General features: G+C 38.4%; 1 non-coding gene across 1 annotated transcript; it reads left to right on the top strand.

The window, feature by feature from the left end:
- Positions 1–1,182: 1,182 nt before the first annotated feature.
- Positions 1,183–1,288, top strand: LOC133241888 (U6 spliceosomal RNA). Its single transcript, XR_009734699.1, has one exon. It is a non-coding gene; the product is annotated as a U6 spliceosomal RNA (small nuclear RNA).
- Positions 1,289–14,662: the final 13,374 nt, after the last annotated feature.

Here is a 14,662-nt window from a genome sequence, read left to right as displayed (position 1 = left end):
GCAGCCAAAGATGGAAAAGCTCTATATAGTCAGCAAAAACAAGAGCAGGAGCTGACTGTGGCTCAGATCATGAACTCCTTATTGCCAAATTTAGAGTTAAATTGAAGAAAGTAGGGAAAACCACTAGGCCATTCAGGTATGACCTAAATCAAATCCCTTGCGATTATACAGTGGAAGTGACAAATCGTTTCAAGGGATTAGATCTAATACACAGAGTGCCTGAAGAACTTTGGACAGAGGTTCATGACACTGAACAAGAGGCAGTGATCAAAACAAAAAACAAAAAACAAAAAAAAACCAAAGTCTAAGAAAAAGAAATGCAAAAAGGTAAAATGGTTGTCTGAGGTGGTCTTTCAAATAGCTAAGAAAAGAAGAGTAGCTAAAGACAAAGGAGAAAAGGAAAGACATAAGTATCTGAATGCATAGTTCCAAAGAATATCAAGGAGACATAAGAAAGTCTTCCTCAGTGATCAGTGCAAAGAAATAGAGGAAAACAATAGAATGTGAAAGACCAGAGATTTCTTCAAGAAAATTCGAGATACTAAGGGAAAATTTCATGCAAGGATGGGCACAATAGAGGACAGAAACAGTATGGACCTAACAGAGGCAAAAGATATTAAGAACAGGTGGCAAGAATACACAGAAGAACTATACAAAAAGATCTTCATGACCCAGATAATCACGATGGTATGATCACTCACCTAGAGCCAGACATCCTGGAATGCGAAGTCAAGTGGGCTTTAGGAGGCTTCATGATGAGCAAAGCTAGTGGAAGTGATGGAATTCCAGTTGAGCTATTTCAAATTCTAAAAGATGATGCTATGAAAGTGCTGCACTCAATATGCCAGCAAATTTGGAAGACTCAGCAGTGGCCACTGGACTGGAAAAGGTCAGTTTTCATTCCAAGCCCAAAGAAAGGCAATACCAAAGAATCTTCAAATTACTGTGCAATTGAACTGATCTCACATGCTAGTAAAATAATGCTCAAAATTCTCCAAGCCAGGCTTCAACTGTATGTGAACTATGAACTTCCAGATGTTCAAGCTAGATTTGGAAAAGGCAGAGGAACCAGAGATCAAATTACCAACATCTGTTGGATCATCAGAAAGTGAGAGAACTAAAGAGACTTTTGATGAAATTGAAGAAGGCGAGTCTAATAGCTGGCTTAAAACTCAATCTTCAGTGCTCGCTTCAACAGCACATATACTAAAACTGGAACCTTACAGAGAAGAGAGCATGGCCATTGTGCTAGGATGGCCTGAAAAGTAGTGAAGTGTTCCATATATTGAAAAAAAAATATTATTTGCCTGATTTTTAAACTGCCACTTGTCTGGGGTTTGTCTTTGGTTTCTCATTTTTGGTTGTTTGTTTTAATGTCACTTAATGACATAGAAAACCACTAGTGGAATCTTCATTCCCGACCAGAGATCAAGCCCTGAGCCTTTGGAGTGGGATCACTGACTCCAAGACCCTAGACTACCAGAGAAATAACCCTAAGGAGTATCAAGTAGTGAGAACTCACACAAAGGAAACCAGTTAAGTACAAGACTTGGCATCACCCAACCACCAGTAGCACCATATGCCAGATGCCTCATCTAAACACTAAACAATAATACAAACCCAATCATCAGCAGATAGGATTACCACCTCACTCAGTGTTGCCCATCAGAGCGGGGAAGGGGAGGGAAACTCAGCAGAAATCTCACCCTATATGAAGCTCACACAAACCACTGGACCAACCTTAGGAGGGCAGAAACCAAAAGAAAGAAAGAATTCAGCCTTGAAGCCTGGGAAAAGACCTCAAACACAATAAGTAAAGTTTAAAAATAAAATAAAATTTAAAAAAAAATAAAGAAAAGGCAGAGAAATACAACACAAATGAAGGAACAAACTAGAAACACAGAAGTCCAAATAGATGAAAAAGAATTGGCAAACTACTTGAAAAATAAGAATAACGATAGTAAAGATGATCAAAATCTTGAAAACAGAATGGAGAAAAATTTAAGAATCAATTAACAAAGACCTAGAAGAATTAAAGAATAAACATACAGAGACAAACAAGACAATTACTGAAAATAAAAATCCTCTAGAGGAATCAATAGCAGAATATCTAAAGCAGAAGAATGAATCAGTGAGCCAGAAGATAAAATGGTGGAAATAATTTCTGAAGAGCAGAATAAAGTAAAAAGAATGAAAATAACTGAGGATAGTCTCAGAGATCTCTGCAACAATATCAAATGCACCAACATTCAAATTATAGGGGTCCTGGAAGGAGAGAAAAAGAAAGGGTATGAGAAAATTTTTGAAGAGACTGTAGTTGAAAATTTCGCCAACATGGAAAAGGAAATAGTCAATCAAGTCCAAGAGGCACAAAGGGTCCTGTAGAGGATATATCCAAGGAGAAACATGCCAAGACTCATACACAAACTAAAAAGACTAAATAGAAAGAAAGAATATTAAAAACAGCAAGGGAAAATAAACAATTAACATACAGGGTAAACCCCATAGGTTTAACAGCTGATCTTTCAGCAGAAACTCTGCAGGCCAGAAGGGAATGGCAGGATATAAAGTATTGAAAGTGAAAAATCTACAACCAAGATTATTGCACCTGGAACAGATCTCATTCAAAATTGATGGAGAAATAAAAAACTTTCAGACAAGCAAAAGTTAAGAGAATTCAGTACTACCAAACCAGCTTCACTACAAATGCTAAAGGAACTTATATAGTCAAGAAATAAAAGAGAAGAAAAAGATCTACAAAATGAACCCCAAACAATTAAGGAAATGGCAATAGGAACATACATGTCAATAATTACTTTAAATGTAAATAGATTAAATGCTCCAACCAAAATACACAGATTGGCTGAATGGATATAAAAATAAGACCCATATATATGCTGTCTACAAGAAACCCACTTCAGACCTAAAGCCACATGTAGAATAAAGTGAGAGGATAGAAAAATTTATTCTATGCAAATGGGAAGCAAAAGAAAGCTGGGTTAGCAACACTTACGTCAGACAAAATAGACCTCAAAATAAAGAATATTACAAGAGACAAGGAAGGGCACTTCATAATGATCAAGGGCTCAATCCAAGAGGAAGACATAACAATTGTAAATATCTATGTACCCAACATAGGAGCACCTCAATACATAAGACAAACACTAACAGATATAAAAGGAGTAATTGGCAGTAACACAATAATAGTAGGAGATTTTAACACCCCACTCATACCAATGGACTGATCATCAAAACAGAACATTAATAAGGAAACACAAGTTTAAATGATACATTAGATGAGATGGATCTCATTGATACCTTCAGGACATCCATCCAAATGCAGAAGAATACACCATCTTCTCAAGTGCACATGGAACATTCTCCAGGATAGATCACATCTTGGGTCACAAATCGTACCTCAGTAAATTTAAGAAAATTTAAATTGTGTCAAGCATCTTCTCTAACCACAATGCTATGAGACAATATCAATTATAAGAAAAAGTCTGTAAGAAACACAAACACATGGAGATTAAACAACACGTTTCTTTTCTTTTTTTAATGTGTAATTCTTTTTTTTTCTTTTTTTTTAAATTTTATTTTATTTTTAAACTTTACATAACCAACAGGTCACTGAAGAAATCAAAAGGGAAATCAAAAAGTTTCTAGAAACAAATGACAATGAAACACGACAACTCAAAACCTATGGGATGCAACAAAAGCAGATCTAAGAAGGAAGTTTATAACAATGAAGTCATACCTCAAAAAACAAGAAAAACATCAAATAGACAACCTAAATTTACACCTGGAAAAAGAAGAACAAAGAACCCCCAAAATTAGTAGATGGAAAGTAATCATAAAGATCAGAGCAGAAATAATTGAAAAATAAATGAAAGAAACAATAGTAAAGATTAATAAAACTAAAAGCTGGTTCTGTGAGAAGATAAACAAAATTAACAAACATTTAGCCAGACTCATCAAGAAAAAAAGAGAAGAACCAAATCAACAAAATTAGAAATGAAAAAGGAGAGGTTACAAGAGACAATGCAGAAATACAAAGAATTATAAGAGACTACTATGAACAACTATATGGCAATAAAATGTATAGTCTGGAAGAAATGGACAGATTCTTAGAAAAGTTCAATCTTTCAAGACTGAATCAGGAAGAAATATAAATTATGGACAACCCAATTACAAGCAGTGAAATTGAAGCTGTGATCAAAATGTTCCAAAAAACAAAAGCCCAGGACCAGAGGGCTTCACAGTAGAATCTATCAAACATTTAGAGAAGATCTAATACCTATCCTAAAACTCTTTCAAAAAATTGCAGAGAAAGGAACACTTCCAAACTCATTCTATCAGTCCACCATAATCCTGATACCTAAATCAGACAAACACAAAAAAAGAAAACTACAGGCCAATATCACTTTTGAACATTGATGCAAAAATCCTCAACAAAATTTTAGCAAACAAAATTCAGCAGTACATCACAAAGCTCATATGCCATGATCAAGTTTGTTTTTTTCCAGGCAAGCAAGCATTCTTCAATATACACAAATCAATCAATGTGATACACCACATTAACAAACTGAAAGATAAAAACCATATGATAATCTCAATAGATGCAGAAAAAGCCTTTGATAATATTCAGCACCCATTTATGATTAAAACTTCAAAAACAGTCATAGAAGGACCCTACCTCAACATAGTAAAGACCATATATGATAAGCCTACAGCAAACATTATTCTCAATGGTGAAAAAAATGAAAGCATTCCCTCTAAGATCAGGAACAAGACAAGGATGCTCACTTTCACTACTGTTTTTCAACACATTTCTGGAAGTCCTAGCTACAGCAATCAGAGAAGAAAAAGAAATAAAAGGAATCCAGATTGGAAAAGAAGACATAAAGCTCTCAGTGTTTGCAGATGACATGATACTGTACATAGAAAACCCTAAAGTTAGTATCAGAAAATTACTAGAGTTAATCAGGGAATTTACCAAACTTGCAGGGTATAAAATCAATACACAGAAATCACCTGCATTTCTATATACTAACAATGAAAAATCAGAAAGAGAAATTAAGAAATCAATCCCATTCACCATTGCAACAAAAAGAATAAACTATCCAGGAAGAAACTTACCTAAGAGGACAAAAGAACTGTACACAGAAAATTATAAGACACTGATGAAAGAAATCAAAGATGACATAAACGGTTGGAGAGATATTCCATATTCCTGGGTAGGAAGAATCAATATTGTGAAAATGATTATTCTACCAAAGACAATCTACAGACTTAATGCAATCCCTATCAAATTACCAATGGCATTTTCACAGAACTAGAACAAAAATTTTCACAATTCACATGGAAGCACAAAACCCCCGAATAGCCAAAGGAGTCTTGAGAAAGAAGAATGGATGCCATACATCAACATGAATCCGCCACGGATGTACACGTGTTCCCCATCCTGAACCCCCCTCCCACCTATGGCAAAACCAATACAATATTGTAAAGTAAAAAAAAAAAAGAAAGAAATGAGTATGCTTAAAAAAATAAATAAAATAAACACACACACACACACACACACACACACACACAAAAGAAGAATGGATTGATCAACCTTCCTGACTTCAGATTATACTACAAAGCCACAGTCATCAAGGCAGGATGGTACTGGCACAAAAACAGAAATATAGGTCAATGGAACAAGATAGAAAGCCCCAAAATAAACCCATGCACCTATGGGTACCTTATTTTTGACAAAGAGGCAAGAATATAAAACAGGGCAAAGACAGCCTCTTCAATAAATGGTGCTGGGAAAACTGGACAGCTACATGTAAAAGAATGAAATTAGAAAAATTCCCAACACCGTACACAAAGATAAACTCAAAATGGATTACAGACAGAAATGTAAGACCAGAGCTATAAAATTCTTAGAGGAAAACATAGACAGAACACTTCATGACATAAATCAAACGAAGATCCTCTATGACCCACCTCCTACAGTAACAGAAATAAAAACAAAAGTAAACAAGTGGGACCTGATTAAACTTAAAAGGTTTTGCACAGCAAAGGAAACTATACACAAGGTGAAAAGACAACCCTCAGAATGGGAGAAAATAATAGCAAATGAAACAACTGACAAAGGATTAACTTTCAAAATATATAAGCAGCTAATACAACTCAACACCAGAAAAACAAACAACCCAATCAAAAAATAGGGGAAAGACCTAAACAGACATTTCTCCAAAGAAGACATGGAGATGACTAACAAACACATGAAAAGATTCTCAACATCCCTCATTATTAGAGAAATGCAGATCAAAACTACAGTGAGATATCACCTGACACTAGTCAGAATGGCCATCATCAAAAAGTCTACAAATAAATGCTGGAGAGGGTATGGAGAAAAGGGAATGCTCTTGCACTGTTGGTGGGAATGTAAATTGATACAGTTACTATGGAAGATGGTATGGAGATTCTTTTAAAAACTAGGAATAAAACCACATTATGACCCAGCTCCTAAGCATATACCCTGAAGAAATCAAAATTGAAAAAGACACATGTATCCCATTGTTCATTACAGCCCTATTTGCAATAGCTAGAATGTGGAAGCAACCTAGATGTTCATCAACAGATGAATGGGTAAAGAAGTATGATACATATGCAAACGGAATATTACTCAGCCATTAAAAGGAACACATTTGAGTCAGTTCTAATGGAGTGGATGAACCTAGAGCCTATTATACAGAGTGAAGTAAGTTAGAGAGAGAAAGATAAAATTGTATTCTAACACATATATACAGAATCTAGAAAAAATGGTACTGAAGAATTTATTCACAGGGCAGCAGTGGAAAAACAGACATAGAGAATAGACTTATGGACATGGGGAAAGGGGAGGAGAGGGTGAGATGTATGGAAAGAGTAACATGAAACCTTACATTACCATATGTAAAATAGATAGCCATTGGTAATTTGGCTCAGGAAACTAAAACAGGGGCTCTGAATCAACCTAGAGGGTTGGGATGAGGAGGGAGATGGGAGGGAGTTTCAGAAGGGAGGGGATATATGTATACCTATGACTTCCCTGGTGGCTCAGATGGTGAAGCATCTGCCTACAATGTGGGAGACCCAGGTTCAATCCCTGGGTCAGGAAGATCTTCTGGAGAAGGAAATGGCAACCCACTCCAGTATTCTTGCCTGGAAAATCCCATGGACAGAAGAGCCTGGTAGGCTACAGTCCATGGGGTCGCAAAGAGTTGTAAACGACTGAGTGACTTTCTTTCTTTTCTTTCTTATGGCTGATCCATGTTGAGGTTTGACAGAAAACAACAAAATTCTGTAAAGCAATTATACTTCAATTAAATATAAATTAAAAACAAAAAAACACCTCAACATTCAGAAAGCTAAGATCATGACATCCGGTCCCATCAGTTCATGGCAAATACTGGGGAGACACTGGAAACAGTGAGAGACTTTATTTTTTGGGCCTCCAAAATCACTGCAGCTGGGGTCTGCAGCCATGAAATTAAAAGATGTTTGCTCCTTGGAAGGTAAGCTATGACCAACCTAGACAGCGTATTAAAATGCAGAGACATTACTTTGCCAACAAATGTCCATCTAGTCAAAGCTATGATTTTTCCAGTAGTCATGTATGGATGTGAGAGTTGGACCATAAAGAAAGCCGAGTGCTGAAGAACTGGTACTTTTGAACTGTGGTGTTAGAGAAGACACTTGAGAGTCCTTTGGACAGCAAGGAGATCCAACCAGTCAATCCTAAAGGAAATCAGTCCTGAATATTCATTGGAAGGACCTGATACTGAAGCTGAAACTCCAATACTTTGGCCACCTGATGTGAAGGACTGACTCATTAGAAAAGACCCTGATGCTGGGAAAGATTGAAGGCAGGAGGAAAAGGGGACACAGAGGATGAGATGGTTGGATGGCATCACTGACTCTACGGACATGAGTTTGAGCAAACTCTGGGAGTTGGTGACGGACAGGGAAGCCTGGCATGCTGCCATCCATGGGGTTCCAAAGACAAGGCTTAGTGACTGAACTGACTGACCGACTCACTTCAGAGAAATATTTGATTTATATACACACAGAAAGACAACCTTCTGGGATGTTACTGAAGTAAAAGTACTGGCATAAAATGACGTATGTATACTGGTGTTTATTTTGTCATTGTTTTTGATGATAAAAATTGGAAGTATATAAAATCTCTATGTGAGATGGTTGGATAAATTATGTTTACAGCATAGAACACTGAAGAGGTTTCAATGAAGTTGTTTTAAATGGTCAGAAATGCTCTTCAAAAACAAAAGGTCAGATGCTCTTTTAAATAATGTTTATTTTAAATCAAAGACATAGCCCCTCTAAATGTATTTGAGTATATTGAACAAGTAAGAAAATATGAGAGGGTATGCTAGGTTTAATCATGTGTAACTGGGTTGATGAGCTGGAGGGTAGCTGTGAAAGGAAACAGATGGCTATGTAAAAGGGGAAGGAGGAGGATCCTGGGAAGAGGGCAAACAGGAAGCCCTGCAAATATTTGCCCACTTAAAAACAATTGCACTTCCAGAATCTATCTTATATAACTATTTTGGAGCTGTGTAGTCTATTGAAGCCCAAATTCCGGGACATTTGGATAGTTAATTGTGGTTGATTTCAGTCATTTTCACTATAGTGCAGCTACCCACGCTCCCACATAACTCTATGACTAACCCACCTGCATAAGTTCCAGTTGAACTTTGCAAGAATGCTTATGGGAGGCAGGTGGTAAATAGGACATTTTCCTCCAAATATCCAATATCTGTTCTCTGATTATTGATTGTTGCTTCTGAATCAGAGGTGCAGAGAGGAGAGCAGCTGTAATTGGTGCATCTCCCCACCATGGCTTTGCCCCTCCGCAGCCCAGCTGAAGTGAGTTTCAGGGAATTTAAAGACCAGTACCTTGTATCCCCGGAGAAGGCAATGGCACCCCACTCCAGTACTCTTGCCTGGAAAATCCCATGGAAGGAGGAGCCTGGTAGGCTGCAGTCCATGAAGTCGCTAAGAGTCGGACACGACCGAGCAACTTCACTTTGATTTTTCACTTTCGTGCATTGGAGAAGGAAATGGCAACCCATTCCAGTATTCTTGCCTGGAGAATCCCAGGGACGGAGGAGCCTGGAGGGCTGCCTACTGTGGGGTCGCACAGAGTCAGACACAACTGAAGCGACTTAGCAGCAGCAGCAGAGCACCTTGTATCCCTAGATAGCATATTGGGAGGGATTGATGGCAGGAGGAGAAGGGGACGACAGAGGATGAGATGGCTGGATGGCATCACCGACTCAATGGATGTGAGTTTGAGTGAACTCCGGGAGTTGGTGATGGACAGGTGGACTGGCGTGCTGCAATTTACGGGGTCACAAAGAGTCGGAGACGACTGAGCGACTGAACTGAACTGACCTTGTATCCCTCCCATCTTCATTTTTTTTTTTTTTTGGTATTTTGGGAGCCTGACATTAAAGACTAGGACTTTTAAGAAACATACACACAAAAAATTAGAAAGTCTTCACGCATGTACAGTGAGAGGTGCAAGCTCAAACAGACCAGAGAAGAACTTGTTTTGCCTGAGACTGACCCTCAGCACAGAGATTGCCTATCACAATCAAAACTACAAATATGAAAAGGGAGATCAAGGTACCAGAGTAGGAAGACAGTGGGTTCACCTTCCCTGAAGAACATATCAGACTACAACCACACATAGAGCAACTCTTGCTGAAATCAGCGTGGGGACTAGCAGAACAGCTGTTCACAACCAAGGCTGTAAAGAGAGACCCACATGGAGTCTGGTTGGAATGTAAACTGATACAGCCATTATGCGAAGCATTATGGAGGTTCCTCAGAAAACTAAAAATGGAATCACTGTAGGATCCAGCAAATCCTACTCTGGGTATATATCTGAAGAAAATGAAAACACTAATTCCAACCCCATTGTTCATAGCAGCATTATTTATAACTGCCAAGATGTGGAAGCAACCTAAGTGTCCATTAGTAAATGAATGGGATGAAGCAGATTTGGAATATATATGCAGCAGGTACTAATCAGTCAAAAAAAAACTTTGCTATTTGGAAGACTGGTGGACTTGGGAAGTTATTATGCTTAGTGAAATAAGTCATATAGAGAAAGATAAATTGTACATTTTTAACTTATAAATGAAATATAAAAATTTAAATGAATGAGTAACTATGCTGTTAATATAACTAATGTGAGACTAATATAACAATGTAAATCAACTATGCTTTCATTAAAAATTAATTAATGAAAAAACATTTCTAGTATTAATGTTATGGAAAACCACCTGTGTTTTCTTCTGGAAATTTTATGGTGTTAGTTCTTTCACTTAATTCTTCAATCCATTTTGAATTAATTTTGTGTTTGGTGTAAGATAATGGTCTAATTTTACTCTTTTGCTTGCCACAGATCTTTATTTGATTACTTTTTGGTAGGTTATGTGTTTCTAGGAAAATCTCATCTATACTCTTGGTATATTTTTTACAGCAATTTTTTTTTCTGTTAAGTTAGTTCCAATATTATTTAAGACAGAAGTCCCCATCAGAGGGAGCTGTTTACTTAGATTATTGCTGAAACAATTTCCAATTGAGACTAATTCTCTTCACTGATAAGGACTGTTTCATACCTCACAACTCTATTCTTTAATACACAGGGACAATTAACACATTACTTGTTTTCACACAAGGTTGTAGTTCTGATACAGAAGAAAAGCTTATTTTGAGATACTTGAAATTTTAAGAAATCTGTCCCCTAAAAACTGGTGTTCTTCCTTTCCTTTGCCAAGACTTATGTTTTAGACTATGTAGATAATTTATGTATATGAACTAGTGAATCTAAGAGAAAACCTTTATCCTACAAGTCATTGATAGGACTGTTAATATGCATAGTAGGGTAAACCGCAGATAACTGCACTTCTCTTCTAATAATACACGTACGGTAACACTGTGGGATTTGCCAGAACACATTTCTAAGTTCTGTTGCCCAGAAATGCAATTATTCATTGCATTTGCACCTAGGATTTCTATTCTTTTTTTCTGTTTAAAAATTCAAAATATGACAAGTTTTGACTAAAAGAATATCCCTCAATCATGGCTATTTGCTTTGAAATGGGGAGTTTTGGTTGTTAAAATTATTCTTGTGAAGAGAGTCTGCTGTCTCTTTTTAATATCACAAACATTTCTGGAGTTTCCTAGCAGGATATTTAATCACAATTCACATAATTAATAATTGTCTATTTATTTGGATTTTTTCCCAAAATAGTACATCATGAATTTCCCCATTCTACCTAATTGTGTGAGTATAGCATTTTCAAAATCCAATGCGATATACTGGAATGATCCTAAACATAGATCTTAGGTTGTTGATACAAAGAATGAAGGAAAAAATTCAAAGTGAAACCTAAAATTAAAATGTCAGAATGTGTAATCTTTGAGTGACGATTACTATAGACTGAATGTTTGTGTCCTCCTGAAATTAATCTTAGGAGGTGAGAACTGTGGTAGTTGATTACATCATAAGGATAGAGCTCTCATAGATGGGATCAGTGCTTTTGTAAAAGAGACAGCAGAGAGGTCTCCTTTCTCTTTTGTCCTGAGAGGATATAGCAAGAAATGGCAGGCTGTGAACTGGGAAGAGGGATCTCACCAGATGCTGAATCTTCCAAGGCCTTGATCTTGGACTTCCTTGGATCCAGAACTTTGAGAAATAAACTTTACTTTTCTATGAAGCCCCCCAATCTGTAGATTTTACTGTGTGTGTGTGTGTGTGTGCATGTGTGTGTTAGTTTTCAGTCATGTCTGACTCTTTGCCACCCTTTGGGCTGTAACCCACCAGGCTTCTCTGTCCTGAATTCCCATGGAATTCTCCAGGCAAGAATGCTGGAGTGGATTGCCATTCCCTTCTCCAGGGGATCTTTCCAACCCAGGGATTGAACCTGGGTTTCCTACACTGTAGGCAGATACTTTAACATCTGAGCCACCAGAGAAGCCCCAGATTTTATTGTAGCAGCCAAAATGGAATCATACAATGTCTTTTAATCTTTTCAATATGTCTCCCTTTAGAGTTGCCTTGCAAAAAATATCCCATATTTGTGGTAGCACAGGTCATTGTTCTGGGTTTTGAATTGTGACCATTTCTTATTCTGTGCGGTTTGACAAATTTCAGAGAGTCTGGTATTTTCTTTTACTACTAAGGGTACCCTGCTGCTGCTGCTGAGTCGCTTCAATCATGTCTGACTCTGTGTGACCCCATAGACGGGAGCCCCCCAAGGTCCCCCGTCCCTAGGATTCTCCAGGCAAGAACAGTGGAGTGGGTTGCCCTTTCCTTCTCCAATGCATCAAAGTGAAACGTGAAAGTCAAGTCGCTCGGTCATGTCCGACTCTTCGCGACCCCATGGACTGCGGCCTATCAGGCTCCTCCGTCCGTGGATTTTCCAGGCAAGAGTGCTGGAGTGGGGTGCCATTGCCTTCTCCAAAGGGTACCCTGCTATATAGGTAAAAATGATACTGTTTTTTCGTACTAAATGTTGTTTATTCGCTAGGTTTTTTCTGACTCTTCTGTGACCCCATGGACTCTAGACCAGCAGACCCTCTGTCCATGGGATTTCCCAGGAAAGAATGCTGGAATGGGTTGCCAGTTTCTTCTCCAGTGTATCTTCCTGACCCAGGGATTGAACCCATGTCTCACAGGTGGATTCTTTACCACTGATCCACTAGGGAAGCCCTACTAAATATGTGTATGTGTGTAAATAAACACATACTTATGTGTTCTTTAGGCTTCCCTGTTGGCTCAGATGGTAAAGAATTCTCCTGCAGTGTGCGGGTTCAATCCCTAGATTGGTAAGATACCCTGGAGAAGGAGCAACCTGTTCCAGTATTCTTGCCTGGAGAATTCCACGGACAGAGGAGCCTAGCAGACTGCAGTCAATGGGGTCACAAAGAGTCAGACATGACTGAGTGACATTCTATGTTCTCTCTGTTCTATTCTTCAGCTCCATGATTTCTGCTTAGTATTTTTAAGTTTTCTGTATCTTTGTGAAATTCTCACTTTGTTTATGTATTATTCTCTGATTATAGTAAGCGTGATACTTTTTTGAATTCTGTGTCAGGTAATTTACATATCCATTCCATTAAAGTCAGTTTGGAGTACTTTATCTTAAACTCTTTTGGAAAATATTTCAACTATTTTTCATCTTCATTGACTCTGCTTTGGTGTCTGCATGTTGCACAAAACACTCACCTGTCCTAATTTTCATGGGCTGGCCTTGTGCTGGAGAAAGCACTAATAAGCCTGGCCAGTGTGAACTGCTCAACCTTTCTGTTAGTTCAGCCTTCTCTCTTTGTTCTTGGTGGGCTTCCAGGTATTCCAAGTGTGCGTGGTCCCCTCAGTGGTCTAAACAAGCAAGACCGAAGCCAAGTCCACATGCAGCCCCCAGATATGCTGTGTCCTGAGATGTATGGTGCACTTCCTTCCTCTCCAGGGAAAGCTGTGAGAGGGGTTTTCAGTACTTTGTTCTCAGCTGATCTGGTGAGGGGGAGCTATGGTGGCTTCCAGCCCTGGGTGGTTCTCTCTCACCCAGGATAGCTACTAATTCTTTATCCTGGGTCCCCTGTGCTTTCTGACACACAGGCTGTCTTGAAGCCAGTCTCCTGCGCAGCCTGAAGAAAAGTTGGGGCATTGGCCACATAGTGCATACCTTTCCTTCCCCAGGGAGAAGCTAGAGCTGGGGAGTTGGTCCCAACCTGAAGGTTCTTTGGAAGAATAAGTCCTATGAAAAGAGGATTTCCTGAATTTCCCTAACAGTTTCTGTATAACTGGTTTCATACATTACTAGGAGCTGGACCTTTTTAATGACTCTGGATTTCTTACAAAGGAATCTGTACTTGAAATGTTTCTGAATCAGTGTGTTCATGGTGGGTAGATAGTTCTAGGGCTTCCTTTTCTATCATCTTGCTGAATAGGTAACAGGAATTTATTTTCAGCTTTTCCTTGGGGGATGTATAATCTCTATGAAAGTGAAAGTCACTCAGTTGTGTCTGACTCTTTTCAACTCATGAAGTATACAGTCCATGGAATTCTCCAGGGCAGAATACTGGAATGGGTAGCCATTCCCTTCTCCAGGGAATCTTCCCAACTCAGGGATTGAACCCAGGTCTCTCGCACTGCAGGCAAATTCTTTACCAGCTGAGCCACCAGGGAAGCCCAAAATGTATTTTGTCTGCGCCACGTGGCATGTGGGATCTTAGTTCCCCAAGCAGGGATTGAACTCGGCCACCTGCTTTGGAAGCTCAAAGTCTTAAGCACTGGACTGCCAGGGAAGACAATAATACCTATAGTGAAGGGAAAACTTGAGTAAACATTTGAATCCTTAAGTGATGAAAAACACATAATGGTCATATTTGTAAATAAAATCCCCTCAGGTCCTTATTACACCTAGAATGTTTTCCTGAGGAAGTGTCTGAGCAAGCTTCTACCCTGGGATAACTGATTGTATGACATCATTACACTCACATGAAATCTTCTGTGGCTTACCAAGTGGCAAAGATAATAATAATTAAAACTCAATTTGCTCAAAAATTATGAGCTGTAGTTCTGAAAGATTTA

This window comes from Bos javanicus, chromosome 29 (assembly GCF_032452875.1).
Source record: "Bos javanicus breed banteng chromosome 29, ARS-OSU_banteng_1.0, whole genome shotgun sequence".
NCBI classification, from domain to species: Eukaryota; Metazoa; Chordata; class Mammalia; order Artiodactyla; family Bovidae; genus Bos; species Bos javanicus.
The sequence above is the reverse complement of the archived record's forward strand: the minus strand, read 5'-3'. Positions and strand labels throughout refer to the sequence as shown.